At 37.1% G+C, this 25,450-nt stretch overlaps 1 long non-coding RNA gene across 1 annotated transcript in view; it reads right to left on the bottom strand.

The window, feature by feature from the left end:
- Window positions 1-709: 709 nt before the first annotated feature.
- Window positions 710-25,450, bottom strand: part of LOC123944492 — a 277,478-nt gene continuing 252,737 nt past the window's right edge. Inside the window, exon 3 of the long non-coding RNA XR_006818796.1 lies at window positions 710-774. This is a non-coding gene — a long non-coding RNA (uncharacterized LOC123944492). The remainder of the gene's footprint in view (window positions 775-25,450) is intronic.

Below are 25,450 nucleotides of genomic sequence, written 5' to 3'. Positions count from 1 at the left end.
TGGTGTCTCACAGTGTCTGTGCAGAAGTTCACGATTACCATAGTATTCATCCAGTCACCCCATACCTCTGTCACTGTTTGGACAGAACTCCTTACTACTCTGACCCTGTTCCATCAAATATTCACCAGGCAAAATAGTCACACGTCCCAGTCAATTAACAAACTTTCTTTCATACTTGTTTTCTTCTTCTCCTATCACTTGGTCAAAGTCAGTAGTATTTTGCTCTATACACATCATATGACTTGCCTTGCTCTAGCAACTGGCTGCCAGACATAGTCATTACAGTATATATATAGTTCCTGAAAGCATAACTTTACATTGATTAAAATTTTGAAATAACTCCATAAAGCATTTTCAGTATACGGCATACAGCGAACTGACCCAGACTGTTATTCAAACGGTATGCTTAAAGCAGTGCTTCTACTATGTCTTTATTCTCCTTCTGTTGTGTTTTTTCTAAACTGGCAAAGAGGGTTTAAAAATCATAATAAAACTTGAATTTTGATCTATACCAAATCAAGACACCAATCTGAAACGCTAACCCAACCTGACTACTTAGTTGAGCGTGTCTAGAGCCAATATGAGGCAAACGTCCAGACAAAATGACATATATTTCCTTAAGAAGAATGAGCCTTCCAAATTCAAGCTTAATCAAATCACAGTGTCATTCCATGTGGAAGACACAGAAGTACAGAAGATCATGCCTTACTGTTGGGAGTCTGGGTCTTCCTTAGGATTCCGGGCTGTCAATCTGTGGCGAAGTGATCCAGGACTCTGCATTCAACAGTAAATTGAAAAGAAAATGAACAAAAAGATACCAGGATGGCAACAAATGTGGCAAAAGTGCACTGCTTACAGATTACTAAGGAAATAGAAAACAAACTGGAATTAGGTTCATAATCCGTCCTTAAGCAATACTAGACTTCCAAAAATATATATATATTTCTCCACACAGAGCCAATATGTAAGCCAGTAGTTTCATACAGAGTCTTAGAAACTACACTATGTGGTTACTGAAGGTAATAAGACCATGTTGGAGGAACAGGATCAGGAATGAGATAATGCCAAGGCACTTATGACAGCATTATTTCCTTCTCAGTATTTCTGATGAGTTCAGGGAAGAAGTTTTAGCTTCATTAAAGTGTGTCTATAATCTTTGTTAATCACGCTTTAAACTAACCTAGGCCCTGGCAGACCACAAGATAGTGTTAGAATTAATTAATCCAGCTTCCATTGTATTCATATTTATGTCTTACATTATTACATCTTATATTTATTATAAGCCATAGGAATAGCTATTTACGTACTTAGAGACAAAGTGTTTTCTTTTTTTTAATTTTTTTATTATTATTTTTTATTTTTTTAAAAGATTTTATTTATTTATTTGACAGACAGAGATCACAAGTAGGCAGAGAGGCAGGCAGAGAGAGAGAGGAGGAAGCAGGCTGTCCGCAGAGCAGAGAGCCCGATGCGGGGCTCGATCCAAGAACCCTGGGATCATGACCTGAGCCGAAGGCAGAGGTTTTAACCCACTGAGCCACCCAGGCGCCCCCAAAGTGTTTTCTTTTAAAATGATTTTAAATTTAGGAGTGTATCAATTTAAGGAAAATCTGAAGTAAATAATAGTACTTTTGATATACCAACACAGGAAAAATCATGAAGGCAATAAGGAGGTGACTAAGTTTGTGTAATTCTATTTATTTATTTATTTGTTTGTTTTTTAAAAGATTTTATTTATTTATTTGACAGAGAGAGACACAGTGAGAGAGGGAACAGAAGCACGTGGAGTAGGAGAGGGACAAGCAGCTTCGTGCCGAGCAGGGAGCCCGATGGGGGCTCCTGGGATCATAACCTGAGCTGAAGGCAGACACTTAACAACTGAGCCACCCAGGGGCCCCTATAACTTTATTTATAAAAATAAGAAAGGTTAAGTATCTATGGGAGACTGGAAGCTATATCATGATAGTCAAGTATTTCTATATCAATCTATCTCCAATATCTGGTACAGTACATGGCATAGAAGGTATTTGATCAATATTTTCATAAATAAATAAATAAATAAATAAATAAATAAATAAATAGCTAGCTTCTGGAGAATCTGGAAGATGTTTGGATGTCTGAGTTGCTCGTATGCATGGAGCAGGGTTTACCCATCACTGTAAATCTAACGCCTAGTACAGGTCCTTGATCTAATAGGACTCCACAAATACTTATAAATATATAACTGAACAGGTTTAAGTTCTCGATTTTTAAAATTTCTCAGAAAAAAAATCAAAACATAAAGATAGTATCTTTCTTACTACCACACCCACCAAAAAAAATAATACTACTACTTTGGAGCAATATTTCCAAAAGTCTTTGAGTTTTGACAACGGTGTTCCAAGGTGGGGGGAATCTCCTTGAGGTTCAGAAAATAAGAGGGTATGCTGCTGTAGATAATTTTAGAAAAACAATAATACATCCAACTTAAAGTTGACTTGCTTTTTATCACTGCCACGCATTGACAATTCTCAACCAAGTCAGTAATAAAATACTTCCCACCAGGCAGATAGCTCCCTGCCTCCTTCCTGGAACACCACAGATTTCAGAAAAGTTGGGCTCTTTACCCAAACTAACAAATTATGGTGACAAGGAATTTAGCAATGACAAACTTTCTGAACCCAGAGACCTCACGAGTTCAAGCAAAGGTGGATGGAAAGGGAAATCTAGGAAAGCTATCCTACAAAGAAAATTCTAAGGCAACCCAGAGAGAGTAACAGAAGGGGTTTATTTGGGAATTATTCTAAATGGCTTTCCAGTGTGTTGGTGAAGGTAAATGGATAGACCCCAGGGACAGGACTACTTCCTCTGGCCTGAGTGTCTACCAGTTATGGGACAATTTTTAACCATGCCATTCAAACCTTGGATACTGGATAATAGTACCTGCTCTGTGCTTTCTTTGGTATCATTACTATAGATGATAACCAAGATAGTATTACTTTGATACCTGCATAACCTATCAGCAAATAATACAAAATCATGGGTTTGGATCAGTAAGTGGTCTCATAGAAAGTCTTGAGGTAGCTTGATACCTTCCTCTTGCTTTGGACTTGCTCCCCATAATCCAGCTCATTTCATACCTAGTGTTAACTCTTCTAAGGTTATCATCGAGGCTGGATGTGGGACTTACTGAGTCGTCTCCCTTCTCTGATCCCAGCATTCACTCACTTAGACTGAGGCCATGAATCTGATAATTCTTGCTTCTCACTGCCTGGTTCCTGGCTGAGGTAGGACTCAGGATTTAAGCCACTGCCTTCAGAACATCTTTTTTCCTATTCAGTTACAAAGGTTGATGCAGTCTCCACTTCTCAGCCAAATCTGGTATCATGAGAAAGCCCCAGTGATGGAAATCACTGTCAGCTGTACCCAATTTTTCAACAATGAAGAAACACAGATATGAATAGCATACATATACATACACATACACACATACATGGGTACTTGTGTGTGTGTGTGTGTGTATATATATATATATATATATATATATAGTGTCACATATGATTTAAATGAGAAAGGAGGCTGAAGTTGCTGATTTCTTTGATTATATTCTTTTTCCAACAAGCAGACAGGTCTAGTGCAGCAAGTGAGAGACAGTGAAAAAAAAAATTATTTACATAACATATGTACTAGCCTGTGCTTCACCAAGTACTCTTACATAAACTATCTCATCTAAATCTCCTAACGACACTGCTATTATTATTTCTCGTACTAGAGATGAGGGAAAACACTAAGGCCCATAGAAGCAAAGAAACTTTTCCCAGGTCACATAGCAAGCAGGGGAAGGAGTTCAAACCTATCTCCTTTCTGCCGGCTGCCTTAGCAGACACATCTACTAATGACACCAATGCTTTTGGATTAGGTCCTACAAAAACCCATGATGATAAAGAAATCTATCAATTGTCTCTTAACATCCAATCAGGGAAAGAAAAGAGACAATGTTCTAATGTGAAGCAAAATGCCATGATGTGTAAAAGGGATGTGATAAAGGTAGAGAAACAATCTCACTCCTATTTCCCACATATCTAGATCAAGTCTTACACGTTTTTCCCTAATTAAACAGCCTTTTTTATTCTTCCATCCCTTCCTCTATTTCTCAGTCGGCCATTTAACTAACATTTTCAAGTTGTTCTTTTCCCACAAATTTGCCAGCCTTCTTGCATTTTCAGCCTTCACATGTTTAATGAGAACACACTGGGTATAAGGCCTTATGTCAATCCATCTACTATAGGTTGCATTTTCTAGCAAGCATTAGCATAAATACCAACATGTTTACATCATAATTACTTTAATTCCCTTGGCCCTTACTAGACCTGGAGTGTGTCATTCCACAGTGATTTCAGGGGAAAGAGATGATTATTGGTCCATGAAACAAAAGTTACAATAAATGCTTGGAAACTTGACACACTGCTTCTGAAATGATCCCAACTTTGCATCAGGTTTTTGCTGTATAATGCTTTTATACTGATGTAAGCAAGTCACCATTTTCTAGGTCTTTAAGTTCTCAAGCATAAAACAAGAATCAAAATTACTATCTTTACCTTTTCTCCAAGAATAGTTGCCAAACTGAACATTTTGTCATCTGAAAGTTATGTAAAAAAAAAAACACAACATGTTTTTCCCTGGAGAAAATCACTAGGTAAATTTATTATAGAATTAGCAAGATCCTTTCCTGGGTTTACAACTTAAAAGTTAGAGACCTTTCCCTATTATAGGTAAAAGAGTTTAGCACAACTAGCAATATTGCAAAGCAAGTGTCTACGAAGTAAGAATTTTAAATGGCATGTGAACAATTACTTATTACATAATTACATATGAATGTACAAATGTCTATATTTGGGCCTTACTATTAATAACCAAATAATTAACAGTAGTAGGGATTGAAGCCATAAGTCAGAGGCCCAGTTTTTGTTTTTTTTGGTCATTTTTATATTTATTTATTTATTTTTTCAGCGTAACAGTATTCATTCTTTTTGCACAACACCCAGTGCTCCATGCAAAACGTGCCCTCCCCATCACCCACCACCTGTTCCCCCAACATCCCACCCCTGACCCTTCAAAACCCTCAGGTTGTTTTTCAGAGTCCATAGTCTCTTATGGTTCGCCTCCCCTCCCCAATGTCCATAGCCCGCTCCCCCTCTCCCAATCCCACCTCCCCCAAGCAACCCCCAGTTTGTTTTGTGAGATTAAGAGTCATTTATGGTTTGTCTCCCTCCCAATCCCATCTTGTTTCATTTATTCTTCTCCTATCCCCCTACCCCCCCATGTTGCTTCTCCATGTCCTCATATCAGGGAGATCATATGATAGTTGTCTTTCTCCGATTGACTTATTTCACTAAGCATGATACGCTCTAGACTTCATTTGTTTATTTGACAATTTGAGAGTTATTTGAGAGTAAGAGACACAAGCAGGCAGAGCAGCAGAGGGATAGGGAGAAGCAGGCTCCTCACTGAGCAGGGAGCCCGATGCCGGGCTTGATCCCAGGACCCCATCCCAGGACCCTGGGATCATGACTTGAGCTGAAGGCAGTTGCTTAACCAACTGAGCCACCCAGGCGTCAGAGGCCCAGTTTAAGTGAAATATGAGGGATATTTCCATTTTATGTACAAAATAGAGTTTATATATTCACCAGTAAAAACATATTTATTGACTAATGAATGCAAAAGCACTGTGGGTATAGGATAGAAAAAGTCTTATATTTATTGAGCACCTATCACATTGTAGATGCAGTACAAAGTGCCTTTACTTGTGTGTGCGTGGTGGTGGTGGAGGTGGAAGAATGGGAAGGAGAGAAGGTGTAAGAGAAAGAGAGGAATGGAGTATTCTAGCCAGAGTCTTAGCTCTACCCATCATTGGGTTCATACATGTCCAGCAAACTTGTGACATTATCTGTCTATTTGCACAATGAAGATAAGAACCCCTTAAGAGTAGTAATTCAGACAAACTGGCTTAGTCCATGACAGTATGTTGTTTGTTAATGGGGTATGACAATCTGTGGTACCGCTCCCTTGAGTTGTGTCTTGGCGTAACTGTACATGGACTCATATATATGGTACTTGTCTATTAAAGAGGTATTTAAATTAAATCAGAAAAAGAGAAGGAAGTCCCATTTAGGCAAGGGTGCAGGGTAGTTTGTGCACGTGCAAGACTACGAGGAAAACAGTACAACTTTGGCACCTTGAGAGTTGAGTAACTTGGCCACACCACAGTGGCGGCACCTAGTCTCCATGGTAGCACACCTACAGCTCCTCAAAATAATAATCTGAGAAGAGTGAAAAGTAGACCTGGCTGTGGAATATATTGCTGGCAAATGTGGGGGTACCAGGAAGCAGGGCCCTTGGCATGGAACGGGCATGGGAAGTGGTGGCTTGGCATGAAGTTGAGAAGATAGGTATCACCAATGGCACTTGAAGCAGGATGTGATGGTGACGGCAAGATGGCTGATCTCATCAGATAACGGAATGCATTTCTTAATGAACACATATGAGACCACCCTCCCCAGGGACAAGGTGTTGCAGGGTCTGAATTTATTATAATAGCAATGAGTGGTCCATCAGAGAAATGCTATTTACCATTTATGGGACACTGCAAAACATGGTTTTATATCAAAAATATATTTAACCATGACAATGGAAGGTCACTGTCCTCATCTTACTGATGAGAAACTGTAGCTCATAAAAATGAAATCTCATTAGGGTTACTATATAACAGGTTGAGTAGTGGCCCTTAAAAAGATACATGCATGTCCTAACTTCTAGAACCTATGAGTGTTACCTTATACGGCAAAATATATGATTAACATAAGGATCTTGAGAAGAGGAGCGTATCCTGGATTATCCAAATGACCTCTACATAGAATAACCTGTACACTCAAAAGAAAGAAAGAGAGGGAGTTTAGGGGCACCTGGTGGCTCAGTTGGTTAAGTGTCTGACTCTTGATTTCAGGTCAAGTCATAACCTCAGGGGTCGTAGGATCAAGCCCCAGGTAGAGCTCTGCACTGGGCAAGGAGTCTGCCTGGGGATTCTCTCTTTTTGCCCCCACCCCATGTTGTGCATGTGCAAAAGTGCATGCTCTCTCTCTCTCTAAGATGAATAAATACATTTTTTTTTTTTTAAGAAGCAGAGGGAGTTTTGAAACACATACACACAGAGAAGACACACAGAAAAAGAGGAGGCAATGCGATCATGAAGGTAAAAATTGGAGAGGTGCAGCCACAAGCCTGGAGCCATCAGAAGTTAGAAGGGGCAAGGAATGGCTCTGCCAACACCTTGGTTTCAGTTCTAGCCTCTGGAACTGTGACAGCACACATGTCTGTTTTAAGCCATCCACTCTGCGACATTTTGTTACCATCACCATAGGAAACTAATACAGTCATACAATCATCTAGTCGAAAGAAGAAACACGTTTCAGATCTAAGTTTGTCTGACTTTAAAACCTGTCTCTTGGGGCGCCTGGGTGGCTCAGTGGTTTAAGCCTCTGCCTTCGGCTCAGGTCATGATCTCAGGGTCCTGGGATCGAGCCCTGCATCGGGCTCTCTGCTAGGCGGGGAGCCTGCTTCCCCCTCTCTCTCTGCCTGCCTCTCTGCCTGCCTCTCTGCCTACTTGTGACCTCTCTCTTTGTCAAATAAATAAATAAAATATTAAAAAAATAGCTTTTAAAACCTGTCTCTTTGGGTCTTGCTGGGATGCCTCCCATACCCCATCAGTATATGCTGCAGCCATACAGTTCTTGGGCCTTGCAAAATACTTACCATCTGCTTTAGTCAACACCACCTTCTATTTGGAAATGCACTGAAACTACTGGATATGTTAAGATTTAAATGAAAAGTATATGCAGTAAGGGCTACAGGAACTGAATGAAGAAAACTTGTTATGGTCAAAAATCAGGAAAGAGTTTACGGAGAACGCTTTGAATCGTGAGGAAAAGGATGCACATAATTGGATAATGGTGAAGGACCAGGTAGAACATTGTGGAGTCTCTGAAGAACAGCTTGAGCAATATTTCAAGGGGAAAATTACAAGCTCCATTCAGAGTACACTGTGCAACCCAGCCTGCAATTGAAAACCTCGTACTAAAATGAGAAACTAATTAGATTTAGATCCTGATTGTTTCTGTTATTGCTACAGAGGACTGTTACTATCCCTTCTGGAATCTGTGGTATTCTTATTTATTTACCGAAGATCCTTTTCTTAAAAAAAAAAAACACAAAAAAAAAACCTTCCCACATCCAAATTCATTATTGAATTGGTTTTGTAGCTACATCTCTTTGTGGCCAAACATTTTTGTTTCTGTCCACGTGCCTCTTTCAATGCCATCTGTTTTGCTAAAGGATTTAATGAATTACAAGCCAGCCCAACAACATACAGGGCCACAAAGACCTGGTTCTTGAAGAACAGGTTTTAGCTTTACATCAGCCTTTCCTCTCCACCAAGGTGAATTAAGTAATCTTTACAAGAGATAAAATTACCTGCACTCTTGCCTAACATAATAATGAAAAAGAGAAGGCCTTTTATCTATTCATTGTAAACAGAATAATCACAATTTGCTATGGCTCACAGAAACAGGAAGAAACAATATCAACAAACCACCACAACTAATGTGTTTTTCATTTTATCTGAGAACCTTAAGAACTTGGTAGTCTTAACTCTAGTTCATTATGTCCAATGATTTAATCTCTGATGGCAGAGTAACAAGAAATATGTTTATGTCCCAGGTAGCAACAGCATCACCCCGGATCAATATTCACATAGACTGTGGGAAAGAGGTTCAATTTTTGCAAAAACACCTATGTATATCCCACCTGAGAACAGAAAAGCTGAGATGGGGCATTGGGGTGTGGTACCCACTCTCTGGAATCACTAGTCAGGCAAAGTCTGTATTACCACAAACTATGGAGCATTTAAAAAGTTTAAAGCATCATCTCTGGTTTAAAAATCTAGTTGGAGAGATGAGACACAAGTCTTAAATTTTAAATAATAGCCCCAAACAATCAAAACAAAAAGAAGTCAACGTAAGAGTTCAAGAAACCAAAAATAGCCCAAGACAGGACACATTTAATTATCAGTAATTGCTACAGGATGTCAGAGAAATAGAGAGAACATATCATACTAAAGTGGTCTGGAAAAGCTCCATGGCAGTACCAAGATTTGAAATGAATCACGCTGGATGAGTATAAAAAGCCAAAAAAATCAATATCTAGAATCACCAAATGGTGCCTTTATGAATATTCAATAAACTCTAGTAATACACAAGGACTGTCCTATTCATGTGGCAGGACCAAATCTAAAATGCACTGAATTGAACCATAAATAATCTATAGCCTTTTCATCCATCCCACCATATCAATGTGAAGATGCAAACAAAAACACACATTCTTATTTTAAATGTGTTCTACAAGTAGAAACTCTAATCTTATGGATTTTATCCCTTTTGGACTAGGGTGTTTGTACTGACCTTAGTTCATCTTTCTTAAATTAACATGCAAGGACCAGATTTTCCATTCGAAGAGCATGCATGACTCATCCAAGGACAGAAAGCAATTAAATTTCCAAGAAAAATCCTCTTCCTAACATCCTGTACAGCTCACTTTATCAATAAGAATTTACTTAGAATCATGATTGTGATTATGATTATTACTACTACTAATTTTAATGATGGAAAGACTCTGGTTCCATGCCCTCTGTGATACTGTCATACGATTATCAAACCTGACAGACAAACCTCATATTTCTTGTTCTGCAGGTCAACCTAACCACTTGCCCAATAAATATTCCAGAATGTCTGCTTTATACATGGCAGATACAATGGTATAAAGGAAAGCTACAAAGTCTATGTATTCATGCAATTTACATCCAAGCATGTGTGTGTATGTGTGTGTGCACAAGCATGTTTAGGGGAGACAGACAATAAACAAGTAGTTCAAATGAATAAAAACAATTTCAATTATGAGGTGTCTGCTATGTGAAAATGATGGTGTAATGAGATGGAGAGTGACTGAAAAGGGTGGCCATGAGTGGAAGTACGGTTATTTAAGATGATGTGGTCACCAAAGACCTTTCTCAGAAGGTCATATTTCAAGAATTGAATGAAGGCAATGATGTGAAGACCAAGGGGAGAGTGGTCCAGCCAGAGCGAAAAGCAAGTATAAAGGTCCTAGGTTAGAAATGAGCTTGTTAAAGGAGGCGGAGGCCAGGAGGTTTGGAGAATGAGAGAGGTACTGGTTGGAAAAAAAAGCAGGAAGAAGAAGTAGGCAGGAGTTAGACCATGTGGGGACAGAAATGACTCAATATGCTTGGTTAGGGCAAATATTAACAGTGATTTCATAAGATCAAATTTATTTGAATTAATTTTGAAATTAATTTTAAAATTAATTTAGAAATTAATTTTGAATTAATTTCTAGGTCATTATATCTGCTCTTCTATGTTATGATACTTATTGTAACAAACATTTGAGATATTTATTTGCAACATTTACTAGAAATATAACATTTAGCAAAACTGAGATTTGTTGTTTACAGTTTTATGATCCTATTTAAGCTTAAATAAGAAATGATAAGATTTTTACAATATATTTCAATGCTCCCCACCCTCTCTCACAGTACTTTATTCACAAAAGTTTGGAAAACAAAGGGGAAAAGCTACAATCACATAACACTAACAAATCACCTATTTTCAGTTATCTTTGCTCCTTCTCATATCTGTCCTCAAGCATACAGCATCATGATGTAGCTTTAATCATGGCAGAAATATGATTTTCCTTCACTGCTTTCAAAGTACATTTAGAGTAGGGTACTTATTATTTCGTAAGATTTGGTCATTGGCAAGAAGATTTCTTGGCAACTCTAAATAAGCCTGGCAAACCAGGTTCCATTGATCACTGCTTGCAATGATTTTCCCTCTCTCATTGACTCCGATCTCTATTTCTTATCAAAATTGGCCTTTCAGGGTAAAAAAGGACTTGAAGCAAAAAGTAATTTCTGATAAGCAGTAATGAGCCTGACTCCTTCTTATGAGGTTCCCTGGGTATAAAAATTAGATTCTAGGTAATTATAAATAATTTTTGAGAATTCACAGGAGGAGAATTCCTCCTTTTGGTTGACTGTCATTTGGTTGCAAATGAGAAGACACAGCTGTGGGATGGCTAATTAGAAGATTTTAACCTCACCTCACTATGTCTTAACAAAACCTAGAAAATAGACATTTTTCTTAGTCTTTATGTAAGATTTTAAAGCTCCCTGACATGGGGATTTGAATATAAGGATCTAGAGAGCTTAAAAGGTCAGTGGAGGAGTTAGTGGAATTGATTTTTCAAGGAATGGATTTTATTTCATAAATTCACGTGTTATTTAGAAAATTGAAGAAGGACCAAATACGTGCACTATTCCACTTTTTCCCCCAGATAGTTATCTCTGATATTGTCACAGAAATGAAATCCTTTTAAATAAAACCTAATAGAGTTTTCACAGAAATTATTAATAAAATTTAATATTGGTTTAAGTGGAAGGCTGTAGGGGAAAAAGGGAGAAAATCTATCATTTGTTTTGGGGTTATTTTACAAGTTTTTAAATTTATATATTTCCCCTTGCAGGTATCACAGGCATCTCAAAATTAGTACAGTCATTACAGAAGTCTTGATAGCCATGCTCACTATCCATTTGTTACTCCATGGGTCTTTCCTAGCCTCCTAAATCATGATGCATCCAGTGCGAAATCAAACTAGATCATACTTGATTCTCCTCTCTCAGAGCCTCCTTCAACTCCACCCACAGCCAAACCACCTGCAAGTCCTACAAAATATATCATAAGGCTGCAATCAAGGAGTTCCTGGACTGTATTCTCCTCTGGAGGCTCAACTGGAAAGAATCTGATTCCAAGCTTATTCGGTTCACAGAATTCATTTCTGTGCAGCTGTTTGACTGAGTGGGCTGGCTTTTTATTAACTATTGGCTATAGTCTACTCTCAGGTTGTAGTGGCCACCAGAATTTCCTAGAGGCTGTCTATATCCTCTTGCAACACAGGTTTTTTCAACATAGCCACTCATTTCATTAAGCATATAAGAAGAGTCTCCGGTTCAAGTCTGCTAAGACAGTTTTATATAACATTATGATGGGAGTTAGTCCTATCATCTTTACCATATAATATAATCTAAGTATAGGAATGACATCCCATAACCTTTGCCATATTTGTCTAGAAAACAAGTCAAAGGTCCCACCCACACTCAAGGGGAAGGAAAGACAGAAATCCCTGGGGCTTACCTCAGGGTCTGCCTGCTACATTTTAATTGATATCCTTTACCATAACTTTTTATTTTGTTGTTTGGGGCTCATATTCTTATTATTTCTTTTGCTTACTTTGATTTAAATTGTTCTTCCCCAGCCCCTTAGTTTCTTTAGGTGGAAACTTAGGCCATTGATTTTAGGCCATCCTTCTTTACTAGTAAAGGTGTTTTATGGCTATTAATTGTCCTCCAATCACTGTGATAACATCATCCTATTTTCATTTGTCTTGTTTTGATTTTCATTCAGTTAAAAATACATCCTAATTTCCTTTTTGATCTCTTCTTTGACACATGAGTTAATTAGAAGTGTGCTCTTTTGTTTCCAAATACATCAGATTTTCCAGATCTTTCTGTTATTGAATTCTAACTTAATTCTATTGTGATCAGGGAATATATTTAATATGTCTTGAATCCTTTTTAAATTAAAGAGGACTATTTTATGGTCAGAATATTGTCTATCTTCATAAATATCCCATAAGCACTTGAAAACAATCCTTCTATTATTGGGTAGAGACCTCTATAAATATGTTAGGTCAGATTAGTCAATAGAGTTAAGCCTTCTATGTCCTTATTTAATGTACATTTTCTATTATTTATTTAGAAAGGGTTGTTGAAATCTCCAATTTTCTTATTTCTATATTTGTGTTTCATGTTTTAGAAGCTCTGTTTTTAAGTGCAGAAATATTTAAAATTGTTATATTCTCCGGATGAATTGACCTCTTTGTCATTATGAAATGGTACTCTTTATCCCTGGTCATTTTCTTTTTCTAATATCAATGTAGCCACTCAGCTTTATTTTAAGTTGTGTTATCATGATATAACTTTTTGTATAATTTTACTTTTAACAAAAAATTTTTTTAAGATTTTATTTATTTATTTGACAGATCACAAGTAGGCAGAGAGGTAGGCAGAGAGAGAGGGGGAAGCAGGCTTCCTGCTGAGCAGAGAGCCCGATGCGGGACTTGATCCCAGGACCCTGAGATCATGACCTGAGCTGAAGTCAGCGGCTTGACCCACTGAGCCACCCAGGTGCCCTCAAATTTATGTTTTTATATTTTAAGTAAATTTCTTATTTTTTTACAGGCAGCATATATTGGATCATGCTTTTTTCTTCAACCTGATGATCTCTCATTGTTAATCAGGTGTTTAAACCATTCACATTTAATGTAATTATTGGTATCATCTCATTTAAATCTACCATGCTTATCTTTGTTTTATATGTATCCCATCTCTTCTTTATTCCCTTTCTCCCTTTGTCATGGAATGAATGTGTCTCCTCTACCAAATTCATATTAAAACCTTAACACATGATGTGATGGTATTTGGAGATAGGGCCTTTGGGAGACATAGTTAGATGAAGTCATGAAGACGCGACTCTTATGAGGGGACTTTTAAGGTGGCCTTTAATAAGGAAAGGAAGAAAGAGAGATCTCCTACCCCCTCTCTACATGCTCACACAAATGAAAGGACATGTGAGGACATAGCAAGTAGGTAGCTATCTTAAAGCCAGGAAGAGAAACTCTCACCAGAAACCAGGCATTGGCTGGCTTCTTGATCTTGGACTTCCCAGCTTTCAGAACTGTGAGAAATAAATTTCTGCTGTTTAAGCCCCCAGTCTATAATATTTTGTTATAGCATCCTGAGCAGACTAAGATGTCCCTTTTTCCTGCTTTCTTTTAGATTACTTGAATATATTTTAAAACTATTCTACACTAAACACATGAGTGGCTTATTAGCTTTACCTCTTTTTTTTTTTTTTACAGTGGCTGCTTTAAAGGATTATAGTATATACATCTTTAAATTACAGAACTTCAAGTAACGTTATGCCATTTCCTGCAGAGTGTGAGACCACTACAACAGTATACACCCATTTCTCCTCTCTCATTCTTTCACTATTCTTGTCATACATGTTAATACCACAGATATTATAAAATCCCTCAATATGTCATGGTTATTTTTGCTTTAAATAATCAATTATATTTTAAAGATAATTTTTTAAAAATAAGAAAAAATATTTTAATATATGCCTACAGGTTTACCATTTTCAGTCCTCTTCATTACTTTGTGTAGATTTAGATTTCAGTTTTTTTCTGAGGGTGTTTATTTTGGTTTTTGTATTTGAGAGATATTCCTGGTGAGCATACATTTTAGGCTGACAATTTTGTTCTTTTAGTACCTTGCTTTTCTGTCTGGCCTGCATTGTTTCCAGAGAGAAGTCTGCAATCATTCTTACCTTTTATGCCTCTGTATGGACTGTGCCTTTGGCTACCTTTAAGATTTTCTTTTTAATACTTACTGGTTTTGGCCATTTGATTATATTCGTTGGTGTACTAGTCATGTTTTTATGCCTGGGATTTATTGAGTTTCTTGGATCTCTGGGTTTATATTTTTCATCAGATTTATTAATTCCTCACCTTTATTTCCTCGAATATTTTTCTATGCCCGTCTCTTTTTTGAGGACAATGACAAATATATTAATCTGACTGAAATTTTTCTACACTTCACTGATATTGTTTATTTTTCATTTTTCAGCTTTTCTTCTTCTCTGTGTTTCATTGTGGTTATTGTCTACTGCCATGTCTTCAAATTCACTAACCTCTTCTTTCACAGTGTCCAACCTATCGATAACCTCATCCTCCACTTTTAAATCTCAAGTATTTTTGTTAATCTCTATGGTTTATTAGGGTCTTTCTAAATATCTTCTATGTCTTTCCTTAATGTGTTCGTGCTTTTTTTTTTTTTGGTGTTTTTTTTTTTTTTTTGAGCATATGGAATATATTTTTAATATCCTTATATGCTAATTCTTACAGCTGGGTCATTTCTGTCTTTTTGTTTTGGTTAATATTTTCTTTTATACTGGGAGTATTTTCTTTCTTCTTTGCATGTCTGAGAAAATTTTTATTGGATGCTTAATATGTGAATTTTATATTTTTGGATGCTGGATATTTGTATATTCTTTTTCAGATATTTGAGCTTCATTCTGAGACTCAAACAAATTACTTGATGAGATTTTCAAGGATTATCTATAAACTTTGATGTAGAAAATCAGAGTAGTCTTTAGTTTAGAGCTAATTTTTCACTGCTATTAAGGCAATACAATTCTGAGTACTCTACTCAATGCCCCACGTATTACAAGGTTGTTCCATTCTGTCTGGAAGGAACAAAAATTTTAACAAGCCCTGTATAATCTTTTGTGTCTGTTTCACCTGATCTTTTATAGGTTTCCTCTCCAAATGGAGTGATTTCATCACATCCTTGTGCTGAGCAGAACACAGCACAAGACTTAAGGAGAACACTTTGGAGATCTTTAAAATCCTCTCTCTATGCAACTCTCTCCTCTCCAGTACTCTGCCTTGCAAATTCTTGCCTCTTTGGCCTCCCTGAATTCTCAATTCGATCTCCTCAGTTCAAGGAAACTACTGGGATCAGTTACAGCCCCTTCCTGGAAACTCTTGAGGCAGTAAGCTGAGACCATCATAGGGCTTGCATCATTTTTTTTTTTTAAACTTCCCATAGGTATCATTGTCTTATACTGCCTATTACTCAATATCTTAAAACTGATTTTTTAAATAGGCTGTCTATTTTTTTCATTGTTTAAGGTAGGTGAATAATGTAGTCTTTGTCCCTCATTATCACTAGAAGTGGTAATGTGCAGGGATCCTTTATCTTTTTATTTTGTGACATGGCTTCTATTGGCAGTCTGGTGGAATCTGTGTACACTTCTCAGAATATTGTTATTAAATTCATATAACCATAGCAAAGGAAACCAATTATCCTGAAATACATTTATCAAAATATTTTCAAAAAAATTGTGTTACTGTAATATATGTGCTTCTTTATTAAAACATTTAAAAATTCTAGCAGCAGGTCTAATAATTACCAAATCTGAAGCAATGTTGAGCATAAATAATATTTCCAGATACCTGCAGCAACTGTATGTATTATGAAAATATTTTTCATTTCTATTGGTGACAAAAAGAATTGCTAATGTAACTCAGATTTGGATCCTGCATTCATAATAGAAGGAATGTTAAATTTTAGTTAGAGTTAGTGAAATTAGAGATGCATTTCTTTCTTTTTTTTTTCTTATCCATATTAATGGGCCTCTGCATTGTCCATGAACATCACAGAAGTCTACGGACCCTATGATAAGAAATGCCACCCAATTCTTTGATTTTGGGAAGTAGTCATGGCAAAATTTGCTGTCTCCAACACCCTTGGTTTCTCAAGCTTGCTGCTAGTTCTATATTGTCAATGTTATTGATGTCCTAATGAACAATAAGATTAAATGGGATCATAGACAAAGCACTTACTATTGTACATGGCACCCAGTAAGCCTACAATAACCCCAATAACATTAGCTATTAATCATCATCACCATCTTTATCATGATGGGAGGGACCACTTCTGTGGCAAGGAACAGGCCAAAGTATATATAATGTGAAGGGCCCCTCTTAAGGAAAATCAATAAAATATTTTCTTTTCACCAATTTTATGAAAACTTATGGTTATGTAAATGCACTACTAGGGTCTCTCCCTATTCACAGAAATACAAATAAAAGGGTGGCATAAAAGGAGACTGAGGTAAATAAAAATCGTATCATATAAACATCAGCATGTCCCAGGTTTAAATAAGAGAATCGAAAACTGTGTATGCATGTGTGTGTGCACACACCTGCATGGCAGGACAATGAGCTCTTGCTATGAATGCATCCTCAAACCCTATCTCAAGATAGCTCACTGCTTTCTTGCTGGGTATTCTTCATATATAGTCTTCATATATCTTTTCATATATGACAAGCAGTCCTTATGAACAGAGATCTATCTACTACCCCAGAAATTTGCTTAGCAAAAAGTGTTCAATGCACATTTGTGAAATGAAGATTATATTCTGGTACCAGGAATAAAACCAGGGAACAACAAATGACAAGTTGAAAAATAACCTTAGAAATTAAGCTACTTGCAGGAAAAAAGGCTACTTCATTATAAGGATCATTAATGGGCAAGAACTCAGTTACCAAAACTAGACCATAAGCTCTTGAGGTGTATTATAAAGCTTCAAGAAGGCAGGGATTCATAGCCTTTGATTCATATCTGAATCATACTACTAAAGATCCTAGTATGTAACTACCATGCTCTCTATAAATGCTCATTGAATGCATGAAAAAGCTATACTGTTTTAAACTGTGTGTTCTCCACTGACTGCATCACAGATCTTGCATTACTTAGAGCGTTAGTTGGGTAGCAGCAAGCTTTTGCTCATTTGTGAGCAAAATGACTGGGATGTCAGATACTCGTGACCAAAGAGATCCTCAATAGGGTATGATCTCTGTAAAGAGCATGGCTCTCTGGATTTCATCTGAGGAGGCTCCTATTTCCAACACGTGTTTGTTTAGGATCACACTACTTACAGCTTCATCTGCAATAGTGTTCAAGTTTGTGTATGGCTTGTCAGAAATTCTGGCCACAGGATGGGACTTGCATTGGGCTCTTGATCCCCCTCCTATGCCATCTTTTTGAAAAGAATTGTTAGAAGTGGTTTCTGTGATAAAGCGAGATGTTTTGAAATACATCAAACCAGTGACATTTGATTCTTCCTCTTTGTGAAGTGGGGCTATTTGTTTTAGTTCATGGAATAAAACCAAATACTTGTAGACGTGCCATTCTACTTAATATCGGACTCTTCTCTGAGCATGAAACAGAGAGAGGCCCTAAATACCATTCCCAGCTCTTTCCTCTCAGTAGGATACAAAGCTTTTGTGCACATAATGAACTCAGATATTTTAATAGCTGATTTGTACCCTTCAGGCCACTGTTGTCATAACCTCTACTGACTCACTGTAATTATTATGTGGACTTAGCATTGTTGATTTATTTTTTTTCATATCTGTTCCCAAAGCAATAGAAATTACCACTTCCGTTTAAAACACATTTGTTGAAATGGTGCTTTTCTTCTAAAGGGCATTTAAGTCATTTTTATTTAAAATAAATTAATTAAATTTATCTTCTTCATTTGCCTCTACATGACCTTTTGGGAACTTGGAAATTAAATTTTCTCCCAATATTTTACTTTCCAACTTGGCAAACATTGACGTTGTTTTAGATTCTGAGCAAAGTTGAAAAAGCACAGATTTCTTTTCAAAATCACTTCAAGTTTAAAACAAGAAATGATAACAAATCTGGAAATTTGCCTGCTGTAGTATAAGCTTTACTTTTTCTTTTTTAAATAAATTACAAAGAAGGAATTATGAATGTAAAAAATAATGAGATCATTAAAAAATCAACTAGAACAAACAAAAGCCACCCATGAGAATGATTTCAACTGTAAATACTCATTTTAAAAATTTAAAAGTGTCCATATGTCATTTAGTAAATATTATTCGATGTTGATAAACCTAATAAATTACTGAACAGAAATTTAAATCATCTATTTTTGAGTAGACCAAATAAAAATTACTAATGGTAATAACCTAAGTAACCACTTCCAAAATATACCAAAATACAGAATAGATCAAACTATTTGCTATTTATAACTTAAAATACTTTTTCATTTTTGATCGCATAATCATGTAATAAAACTCTTCCAGGAGCTTTAAGAAATATTTTAAAAATTTTTAAAAAACTTTCTTATTAATGTTTAAAAATGAAGATTCATTTTCCTTAAAATGTCGGTATTTTCTTAAATGAAAGAAGAAGAATGTTTATTATTGACTAATTGCACACTATAAAAGCACTAATTACATATAATTTTATGATTCATCTCCTGAAGAGGTAGTAAAACAGGTATTTCTTACACCTCCACTTAAAGACATAAAGCTCAGAAAAGTGAACTCCCAAATCATACAGGGGCTAAGTGTCAAAGCTGGGGCTTGCATATAAGTCATCTGACTTTGAATCCAGTTTTTAACTAATCAAGAAACACATCCTTCCCCAATCCCTTCAAAAGCAATTTGGCAATTGTCTTATATATTATTGGGTGACATTGACCAGCTCCATTCTTTCATTTGCTTCAGCACTGCTATCATCAATAGGTATTTTTTTAACATAGCGCTTGTTGCTATGGAGAATTCAGAGAAGAAAAAAGAGAAAGCCATGGCCAGGCCTTCAGGATCTGAGTGGTAATAAGGGAGCAAGCTAGGATAGGTAGTAGTGACAGAGGGTCTATGTGTGCATAAAACAAGGGCACCAATTCTAAGTCCTAGTGGCCTTTGCAAAAAGAAGTCATCAGTTGGACACTGGGGTGAATAGCAAACAGTTCAATTTTTGATTTTGGTCTTAAGTCAACTATACTGAGGTATAATTTACATACAATAAAATGTATCTGCTTTCCATATACCATTCAATGACCATCACAGTCAAGTCCAAGAGCACTTCCATCACCCTCACAAGTTCCCCACCAGCTTTTCTATAGGCAATCCCTCCTCCCACTCTTGGCCTCATACCATTTATCTGATAGAATTTTCAAAATCTAAAGAGTAGAGAGGGTAAGGGCAACAGTGAGAACACAGGGAGGACTTAAATCAGATGAACTTCCAAACTCTTAGAATTCCAGGTCCCACGTCTAAATTAAATGTTCAAGCAAGGAAGGAGAAATGAGTTGGGTTTGTGGGGGGGAGGGGCAGCCACCTGATTCCCATTAACTCTATTCTGTTCCAGCAATCTTTTCCCAGCTTCTCACCATTGTATCACAACCCAGGCCCATCCACGCATACATTTATAGAATGAAAATGATACCTGCAGAGCCCTGCTGTATTAAGGAGCTGCAAGCTGGACCTCACTGGTAGCTCCAACAGCATCCTATGTTCATGAATCCTAGCCAAGACTCTGATCAAGTACTTCTTAAACATCAGGGGATCGAAGACATATATCTAAGGAAGCTTTTGATATTCTCCTTGGTAACATGCACTTTGGCATACAATTTTCCCTTCAATCTTTTGATAACCATGCATTTTTCTGTACCTTCGTGATTTGAGCAGACCAGGAACAAATATCTCACTCTGTGCAAAAAGAATCAGGAGAGTCTCTGCATCACCACTTGTAAGTGCTTCATTAGCATTTTCTCTGAAAAGCATTTTTTGGGGGGACGTGCTTTTATAACGCTTATCTTTCCTTGTGTTGAAGGTGGAGGCATCCCACTACTTTGCAAAAGGAAATAAGGTTCTGAAGACTTGTGGGGTTAGGAAGTAATGTGTGGCTTGTCAGGAAGAGATGCAGCAAAAGGTGGAGAGAACACAAGACATTCCACGGTTCCTCTTAGCCTTGTTTTCCCCCAGTAGATATGGGCCTATTGTTGAGAAGGTCACCAACCTTGCTGGGTATCCCCAGTATGCTCATATTTCAACTGAGAAGGCACTGGATTAGATAATGCCTTTGGGCTCAGTATTCTAAGATTCAATATTGCCTTCCCTTATATCATACTACCTTTTCTCTTTTATAATTCTTATAAACTAGGCTGGACACTTGAGGTCATCTTAAAAAACATCCAGCACACACAGACAAGCATCCAGACATCTGAAAAGCCCATAAAGGTGTGAAGTGATCTGGAATGTACATGGCCAGGAGGAGGCAGTTTCTGAGGACAGAACTTACCTCCTCTAAGACATTCTCTCACAGAGGATCCCTTCCAGGGAACTCACAGTAAAACGGTGATCTGCTTTAGGGACCAACTGTCTGTAAACACACTAACAAAATGACACTGACAGGCATAGGAATATCTGTGATGAGCATATTGGGGTGGATGGGTGGCAGCTATCATTCCACAAATCATCTAGCGCATCATATAAATACGTATATCTTGAATGAATGCACGAAAAGAAGGAAATTATGTTGTGTAATCTGGGCACAGCAAGGCGAACAGGGGCTGAATGAGTTAGATATTTGGGGTTCTTTTATTTGGGGTTATCTCGTTTATTAAATGTGCATTTAAGATCAGCCTGTCTTGGGAGGTTCTTTGCCTGTGCAATCAGCAATGAATTTGTTCTACTTGCTTCATGTCTAATCCTATTCTTAAAAGACAATTAAAACAGTGCTAAACAGTCCCCTATGCTCAAGAGGTCAGCCACTCCTCAAAGCAACTTTCTCTGGGTTGGTAGTTTTAGAAACTGTGATGTGTCTCTTGGAGTTTCCCTAATTCTTTGTAATATTTTTAAAATAAGTACTCTGGGACAGCTAAACACATAACTTGTCATCTAAATATGTATTCAGAGACTTCTAATACATATTATAAATATGTATTTAGGGATTTTCTTACAAGGAATAAAGAGCTTTATAATAACTCCTTTGGAAAAATTGTGCTCTATTGTATTATATGTGTTCCTTCTCTTAAAAAATTCATGCTATTTCCCTGATAGACCAGAATGTATGATAAAAGACAGTAACAAGACACTGTCAGGGAGGCATGGAGAATCTCAAATTCCACATGTGATGCGAAGCCCCATTCTTCATGAAGGACGAGGTATGTGGTGAGTATACTTTGTTTTCCTTATAAATAATGCAATGCAGTTGCTCACATGTCAGCCCATAAATGGGCAAACACAATGCACATGACCTGGGTCAGCCAGGTTCAAGGCAATCTGTAAGCAGAAGCCTGCCCACGATTCTAGGAGGGAGACAGAACCTGCCTTTTTAGGCAGATGGCTAAATGCAATGAATTGTTCTGTAGGATCCTGCAACGCTTTCTCCAGTCAGATCCTTTTGGCTCTGGGTACATATACCTTACTATTATTTAGTGCAATGGAAATTGCATTTTTTATTATGTACTCCATTAGTAAAATATTGTTATAAGTATATCTCTAGTATATGTATATTCAACAACTCATATACTATGTATATTGAATTATAGTAAAGCTTAATCTATGCTTTATTTTTAAATAATACATGAATATGAGTGCTGACATTTTTCTCCACTCCTCAATAAATTACCAGGTTCTTGGTTTTGGAGAATCAGCTCAAATTAAGAAGCATCTTCACAGGAAGTATGTCTTGTCTAGACCTTTCTTCATGACATTCTCTTCAAAACATGCAGAGAAGGGAGTCAAAGGCTGCACATGTCAGCAATTCTCTTTGACCACAAGAGAAGCAATGAGTGGGGCAGAGGGTGAGTTTTCATCTGCTTATTTCTTAGATTCTGGATGGACAAAGCAACATGACCCCCTGTGAGATTAGGCCAGAGTGGAAAGAGAAAAAGGTTTGCCATGTCTCTCTGTTTGCGCCACTAGCAGAAGTTATCCCATGACAAACGTAAAGACTCTTGTGTTCTCCCTGGAAAAAGATATCTTCTACAGACAACACAAGTCTCTCCACAGTGATTATCCTTTAAAGCAAGGCTCTTCCTTCAGTTCTAGTTGTTTTTCTCTGTAAACTTTTCCCTTCTTTGGTATCCATATTAAGTACCCAGAGTCCTCATTTCTTTCTCCTCACAACAGTGAGGCTATGCTACTGAGAAAATATTGTGATTAACAGATTTCATCTCCTTTTTATTTAACAAATGTTATTGACCTCCAACAGTCTTTCAGGTTGAGAAACAAGTTACCGATGAGGTACTACTCCTTCAAGAACTACTTGCTTAAAGAGTGTGCCCCATTGCTAATGGTTTAGATGTCAGTAACCAGCTCTCCTGAGCATTACTGAGCCATGCCACATACCACTCTGCCTCCCAGAGCAGCCACCACCTGCAGCCTGGCCAGTCAGCTGACTCAGCTAATACACAGATTATTTTTAATCGAAAAGAGCCAGCTCTTCTCCATTTTTTAGCCACACAGGTATAAACAAAAGATCATGGCCCAGCATTCATGACACAGTGGAATTAATACCTGGGTTTGAGATCTGTGGAAAGGAGTACAGAATGATGGAAGGGTGTTATGGTGAATAAGAGAAGTACAAAACAATTTCAGCAAGGCAGATGAAGCTAATGTTAGTACATCTATGGCAAGTGTACCTTATGTCACCTCCGAAAATGCAGTATAGTTGGGTGGATTTCTTGTTTCTCTGAGAGTGCCTTCTAGTTCTATACCCACGCTGGGAGGGCAACATTGGGCACATTCTTTAGGAGATGGAAATGTTCCATATAGTTTAGAAAGGATAGGTATGGGATCTACCTTAAACTGCATACTGGCTTTAAGATCCAGATAAATTGCCAGGTCATTAATTCCTCAAACTCATTAAGAGCTTCTCTGGACCATGAACAGTATCAGAGGCCTAAAGCAAACAGGGCACAAGCTCTGCCTACAAGGAGCGTGCAGTAATTTAGGGGCAACAGAAATTAAGGTGATAGTAATAGAGAAAGAAGTGTAATAGCAAGTGTATGGCATATTCAGTAGAGGCAAACATGAAAAAGAAAACAATTATGCTAGATGAGAATACTTCATAAAGAAAAGGCTGATAGAGCTGAGAGGGTCTTGAAAAATGAATGCAGTGCCAGCATGTTAACTGGGGTAAGATGTTCCACTGGAGGAAACAACTTGACAAATAGCATGACATAAATGGAGAACTGTATGTAGGTCCATATGGTTACAGCATGGGGTGTCTATGGGGATACGGCTGGTGAAAGAAGACAGGCATGTAGACAAGGAAATGATCATGGAAGACTTTGTGTGTCACGCTGAGATTTCTGGAATTTATCCTGTATGCAAGTGGGAATTATTGAAAGTTTTCAAGAAAGGAAATGCATTTTGGAATGGATTGGGCCTGTTGAATTCCTTATCACTTTGCTGAGTATTTCAAAATAGGAGTTCTCAAATTCACTACAATACACATGACTTATTTCCACTTGTAGTTTGCTTCTATGAAACATTTTACGTAAGGTAGACAATGTTATGTTTAATTTCTGACACACTAGCTATACCTCCATTGTTTTCTGGCCACCGTCATTAGCCAACAAAAAGAAATAAGCAGCATCCAAATCAACAAGGAAGAAGTCAAACTTTCACTACTTGCAGATGACATGATACCATATATAGAAATCCTAAAAGACTCTACCAAGAAACCAATAAATGGATACAGTAAATCAAAGAATACTAAATCAATGTACGGAAACTTGTTGCATTTTTACATACTAATAGTGAAGCTGCAGAATGGGAAATTAAGAAAACAACCCCATTTATAGTTGCACTAAAAATAATATGATACCTAGGAATAAACTTAACTGGAGAGGTGAAAGACCTGTACTCTGATAACTATAAAATGCTGATGAAAGAAATTGAAGATGACACAAACATATGGAAAAACATTCCATGTTCATGGATAGGAAGAAGAAATATTGTTCAAATGTCTGTGCTACCCAAAGAAATCTACACATTTAAAGCAATCCATACCAAAATACCAATAGCATTTTTCACAGAGGTAGAACAAACAGTCCTAAAATTTATATGGAACCACAGAACACCCTGAATACCCAAAGCAATCTTGATAAAGAAAAGCTAAGCTGGAGGCATCACAGTTCCTGACTTCAGGTTATATTACAAAACTATAGTAATCAAAACAGTATGATACTGGCACAAAAATCAGCATATAGGTCAATAGAACAGAAGAGAAAGTCCAGAAATAGGCTGTAATTATATGATCAATTAATCTTCCACACAGAAGGAAAGAATATCCAGTGGGAAAAAGAGTCTCTTCAATAAATGGTGCTGGGAAAACTGGACAGCAACATGGAAAAGAATGAAATTAGACCACTTTCTCACACCATACACAAAAATAAATTCAAATGGATTAAAGACCTGAATGTGAGACTTGAACCATTAAAATCCTAAAGAGAACAGAGGCTCCTTAAGCCTCTGTTTAAGGAACAGAGGTTTCCTTAAAACAAAAGCAAAAATGAGCTATGGGAACTTCATCAAAATAAAAAGCTTCTGAACACCAAAAGAAACAATTAACAAAACTAAAAAGCAACCTATGGAATGGAAGAAGATATTTCCAAATGACATATCAGAGAAAGGGCTAGCATCCAAAATATAGGAAGGACTTATAAAACTCAATATCCCAAGACAAATAATTCAATTAAAAATGGACAGAAGACATGGACAAACATTTCTCCAAATGTTTGGAGACATACAGATGACCAACAGACACATGAAAATATGCTCATCATCACTTATAAACAAGGAAATGCAAATCAAAACTCCAATGAGATATCAC

Source organism: Meles meles, chromosome 6 (assembly GCF_922984935.1).
Source record: "Meles meles chromosome 6, mMelMel3.1 paternal haplotype, whole genome shotgun sequence".
NCBI lineage: Eukaryota > Metazoa > Chordata > Mammalia > Carnivora > Mustelidae > Meles > Meles meles.
Note: the sequence above shows the minus strand (reverse complement) of the source record. Positions and strands in the feature narration are given on the sequence as shown.